Genomic DNA, 5,850 nt, shown 5'->3' with positions numbered 1-5,850 from the left:
GAGGTCGATGCTGCTGATGTTGCGGAGTCAGTGAAGGAACACTATAAAGAGCTCAGCACTGAAGAGTTGTGGGAACTACTGCAGGAGCAGCAACAAGAGGTGCCTGGAGTGATTTCTTCACATGAAGAAGCGCTAAGGAAGGATGTCCCCAGTTCCTTGATAAAAGAAATGTGTGCAAAATGGGCAGAAGTTCAAAACTTTGTGGAGAAGTACCATCCGGACAAAGCTCTGACAAGCAGAAATGTCGGTTTATTGAATAACCAATTTCACACTTTTGAGGAATTCTGAAAAGAAGACAGAAGCTGTCCTCACTGGGTAAGTTTTTAGTAAGGTGACAGAGTGTGTCAGAGCCTGTGGTGCAGGTTGAAAAAAGGCAGAAAAGAGAAAGAACTCCTGAAGTGCAAGTTGTTCCGCTGGAGGGGACTCTCCTGCCAGCACCATCCCCGTGACCTCCCCCCTCACCACTCTCTGCCCACCGTCCCATTAGGCCAGGGGCGCTTCTCAGTACAGGTGAGGGAAACTTTCATTTTATTTAATCTAAGTATTTATTAATTTCTAAGTTTATTTCTTATGTAATGATATACAACCCTATCTTTTTACATATTACCTTAAAAATGTGCATTGTCTTTGGTTTGGTTACACATTAAATTTATTTACATTATTCCTTATGGGAAAACTTTCTTTGGTACTCATCATTTTGGTACTCATGAGCCTCCCAGAACCAATTAAGGAGTACCGAGGTGCCACTGTATTTTGATTTTTCACAAGGTATGTTATCTGGTAATTAGGGAATAAAAGTTTCTGAGAAAATAAAAACATCAAATATTTCCAGATTAACCTGGACTCAAACGTGAGAGAGATTAGTTCCAGCTATTGTATGTGTGGGCAAGGAAGCAGGCAACTGCATAGGCAAGGTAATGCCAAATTCTGAAAGAAACAGGGGGAAAACATTCCAAGACAGCTGTATATGTTAGAGTCGGGGGTGGAAAGGATAAGAAAAGAGTGAGAGGAAACTATGTTATCAGAGCTGGATGAGAAAATCACTTGGTGACTTCATAGACCCAGGGGAAAGTAAAGAAAAATATTTCAAGATAGCAGATAGGAGATTTTAAAAGCTGTTTTGATGTAATAGGCAAGTGTTACACAATTTTAAACATGAGGAAATTTACCAAATTCATTTAGTCATTAATTTCTGAAAATAAAAAAGGATGGTAGCTAATTCACTTTGTTTTCTTTTTAATGAACTGAGTTGGCTTCCAAGACAATATGCACAACATTTTATTTGCATGATAATGTATTTTCCTCTGGACTAAATTATTCTCCTCAACATCTCTCTGTGGTAGTTTGGATTGTATACCCCAGGAAAGGGAAAGTACAAATTCTGAATCCTAATCCATTCTGTGGGTATGAGCCACTTACAAATAGGACCTTTTGAGGATGTTGTTTTGGTTAGGGTGTGGCCAACTGAAAGAGGATGGGTTTTAACCCAGATTACTAGAGTTCTTTATAAACAGAAGAAATTCAGTAATAGAGAGTCATGTGGGGGAGCAGAAGTTGAAAGCTGGAAGATGGAAGAGAAAGGACATGGCCATGTGGCAGGAAAGCCAAGGAACCTCACGGATTGCCAGCCACCAGAAAGCCACGGACCCCTGGAGGAAGCAAACCTTCCATCCAGCCTCAAACCATGAGACAATACATTGCCCTTGTTCAGGCCAACCCATTGTATGGTGCTTGCTTTAGCAGCTGGGAAACTAAGAAACTTTCTAAGTGGAGTTTCTTGCAATGCTTTTCAAGACTTATGTCTAAAGTCAAAGGATTTGTGTGTTAAACCGCCATTGACTTTTGTGTGCATTGCATTTATTTTCCTTGCCAATCTTGGCTAGCATTTTTCTTTTCTATAAGACAAGCTTGTTCTACTTTTTTATTGACCTACAAGGTTGGCATTGAGTTCAACAGTATGTACTAAATTAGTGCCAGAAGCCCAAATTTCGGTTGATTACATCAATTGCAGGCATCATCAATGGGGCCTGTGAAGTAATGACTGTAAATTCAGAAATAACAGTTTATAACCTTCCACGGTTTTCAAGGCAAAAAATAAGAGAAAAAAGGGAAAGATCCAGTCAGTAGTATAAGAAGAAGGAGAAGATTCTTTAAGGAAAAAGTAGTTATTTTATATCCAGGTAAATTTCTTATTATTAGATAATAGTGATAAAGAAAAATTATTTTCAAACACTGTATAGTACAGCTTTAAAGATAAGCTATAAGCCCTCAAAATATATACAGTCAAATATAAGTAATTCAAATGTCAATCATTTAGAATTTCTCATAATTTAATCAGAGACTGGGCTGAAGTTTATTTTTCCAGTTATATATGAAGAAGGCATAGCAAAAGAGAAAGAAAATTAGGTTGGCCCAGAAGTCAGAGAGTGTCTTCTAGTTATGTAACCTTAGGCAAAACACTTAATTTTCCAAACATCACTTTCCTTATTTGAAAACAACTGAAAAATAAATTTCTCATCATTCCTTAAATGTGTGAGGGCCAAGATAATAAAATATGTGGACGTGTTATGCAAATATTGGGCTTTCCGTAGGATAGTTGATTATTATCTTCATTAATTGTGCTGTGGGATATTTCAAAATAGAATCATAGAAGAGAAAACTATATTATTACCCTCTAAAATATGGAATCATAACTTTTGATTTTTTTTTTAAGATTTATTTTTATTTATTTCTCTCCCCTTCCCCTCCTTCCCCAGTTGTCTTTTCTCTGTGTCCATTTGCTGCATGTTCTTTTTGTCCACTTCTTTTGTCAGCAGCTTGGGAATCTGTGTTTCTTTTTCTTGTGTCATCTTGTGTCAGCTCTGCGTGTGTGCGGCGCCATTCTTGGGCAAGCTGAACTTTGTTTCACGCTGGGCAGCTCTCCTTACGGAGCGCACTCCTTGTACGTAGGGTTCCCCTACGCGGGGACACCCCTGCGTGGCATGGCACTCCTTGTGCATATTAGCACTGCACATGGGCCAGCTCCACACGGGTCAAGGAGGCCCGGGGTTTGAACTGCGGACCTCCCATGTGGTAGACGGACGCCCTAACCACTGGGCCAAGTCCACTTCCCTGGAATCATAACATTTGAGAGCCAAAAGCTATCTTTGATATCATACAGTTCATTCCCTTAATAGTCTGAAAATACTTCACCTGTCTTTTCTACCAAGTCACCACACTATTCTGATTTTCCTTTTACAGCTCTGACCACTTGTTCCTAGGCAACTTTGCCCACAAGTCCTCCAAGGCTTTTTAATATTGGACTTCCTCCAGGCCGATTCCTAACCACTCTTTTCTTCTTACATTACACCAGGGGTTCTTCACCTTTTTTGTTCCAGGGACCCCTTTGCCAGTCAGGTGAAAACCATGGATGCCTTCTCAGAATAAAGCAGCAGATAGTTTTATGACACTCAACATCAGCATGTCTTTAAATTAAATTTTAGGATTATTCAAAATTATATTTTACAACTTTCCCATCATGTCAATACCTGGTAACCTAACACAGTTCAACATCTGTTCAAATGATCATTTTCAGCAAACATTTACAAATTCGAGTTTTCCCTCAGCGTCATAAAATCATCTCCACTGGGAGGCAGACTTGGCTCAGTGGTTAGGGCGTCCGTCTACCACATGGGAGGTCCAGGGTTCAAACCCCGGGCCTCCTTGACCCGTGTGGAGCTGGCCCACGCGCAGTGCTGATGTGCACAAGGAGTGCTGTGACACTCAGGGGTGTCCCCCACGTAGGGAGCCCCACTCACAAGAAGTGCGCCCCATAAGGAGAGCCGCCCAGCACGAAAGAAAGTGCAGCCTGCACAGGAATGGTGCCACACACACAGAGAGCTGACACAACAAGATGAGGCAACAAAAAGAAACACAGATTCCTCATGCCGCTGATAAGGATAGAAGCGGTCACAGAAGAACACACAGCGAATGGACACAGGGAGCAGACAACCGGGGGGGGAGGGGTCGGGGAGGGAAGGGGAGAGAAATTTTTAAAAAAATAAAAAATAAATAAAAAATAAATCATCTCCACCATCCTTACCAATCTTTCAGCAGGCAGTTATCCACTGCACTCAGAAAAGGCTACATCAAAATAAAAATCATACCAAGTCCACACTATGCTGTGTATTATTTAATAAATATCACACCCATGCCAACTCATCCCCACAAGAATGTTTTTAAATGCATAACATAAAATTATAGTTACATATATTTAACTGTACATATATTTAAATACAGTTTAAATCAGTTACATATATTTAAATAGTCACTAAATTTTAAAAAAACATATAATACTATACATATGTGCTACTTTCTTAACACATTAAATAATCCAATACATCAAAAACATAGGAATGTTAAAGTTAAAATTTATTTTTTAAAGACATGTCAATGTGCAGATGATATTTATCTTGAATTAAAACATTAAACTGTGGTATAGTATTTAACAAGGCAACATGCATATGAATTTGGATATCTAATTGAGTTGATTTTTTTCAATTCAAGCTCACAAATCCCCTGAAATCTTTTCACAGACCCCTTGGGATCTGTGGAGCCCTGGTTAAGAACCCCTGCATTACACCCTTTCCCTAAGCCCTCTCACCTACTTCCATCATCACTGCATGCAAACTATCTGCCAAGATTCTATCTCAATCCACACCTCTCCCCCAACTCCCAACCCAACTAGCCAAGTGCCAATTAAATACCTGTATTGTATGTTTTCAGATACAGTTATAATGAAACTTTTCTGAAATTAACTTCATATTCTCCTTTTCCCTCTATCCCCTAAACTCGGTCATCTTCCAATGTGCTTATCTCAGTGCATCTCAGACAGATGTATCTATTTGCACAAGTCAGAACCTTGGGTATTTTCCTTGCCATTCTCTTTCCATTACTTCCCATAATTAAGAACAGTAAGTCCTGTAGATTTTACCTTTAAAATTATATTGGATCTATCTACTTCTCTCCATCTCTGCCCAAGTCAGATTACTCTCATCTTTCACCTGAACTACTTTAACACTATTGAACTCTTCTCTTGCTCCTAGAATCTTGTCTTCCCACATCCAAAGTGATCCTTTTAGTCTATTATGATTCTATTGTCAACCTCCTATGGCCCCTTAGGGTAAAAAGGAAAATACAAAATTCAATCCACTAGTTCCTGCAGGATCTGCCCCATTACCTCTCTTGCCCCACAATATTTCCTCCCCCTGAAATTCTTCATTTCAACCACCTGGCCTTTCTGTTCCTCTAAAATGTCCCACTTTTTTCTGCCTAAGGGTCTTTGCACAGACTTCCTTCTGCCTGGTACTAGTCTCCCCACCAATTCACCCAGAAAATTCTTATTTATTTAGCAGATTGAGGCCAAATGTAATTCAAACCAATTGCTCTATCATAACATTCTCTATTTTTCCTTCAGTGTATTTATCACAGATTGTATTACATGTTTAGCATATGTGTTTTATGTGATTTTTGTTATTGTTGTTTAACATCTGTCTATACTACTGGGTTATAAGTATTATCAGCTCAAGAGCCATGAACCGCATCTGTTTTACCATGTCAAGTGTGAGCACAATGCCTGGTACTCATGAAATATTTTTTTAATGAAAGAAAGAACAGTTGGCTCATAGTGGAGCTAAACTTCACAGATTGTCTCCCTGACTGATGATCATTCCATCTCAGACTGAACAATGTCAGCATGTCAGGACATTTCCCTTTTTAAACAGCTCTAATAATTAGAATGCTTTTAAAGTCTTGAAGTCTAGCTTCCTAGATTCTCCCATATAGTTCTTCCCAGTAGAACAGAAATAAACA

At 39.2% G+C, this 5,850-nt stretch overlaps 1 non-coding gene across 1 annotated transcript; it reads left to right on the top strand.

Moving 5' to 3' along the window:
* The first annotated feature begins 3,627 nt into the window (after positions 1–3,627).
* Positions 3,628–3,703, top strand: TRNAG-ACC (transfer RNA glycine (anticodon ACC)). The gene has a single exon. It is a non-coding gene; the product is annotated as a tRNA-Gly (tRNA).
* The last annotated feature ends 2,147 nt before the right edge of the window (positions 3,704–5,850 follow it).

This window comes from Dasypus novemcinctus, chromosome 8, assembly GCF_030445035.2.
Source record: "Dasypus novemcinctus isolate mDasNov1 chromosome 8, mDasNov1.1.hap2, whole genome shotgun sequence".
Taxonomy (NCBI): Eukaryota; Metazoa; Chordata; class Mammalia; order Cingulata; family Dasypodidae; genus Dasypus; species Dasypus novemcinctus.
This window is presented reverse-complemented; position numbering and strand designations above follow the sequence as displayed.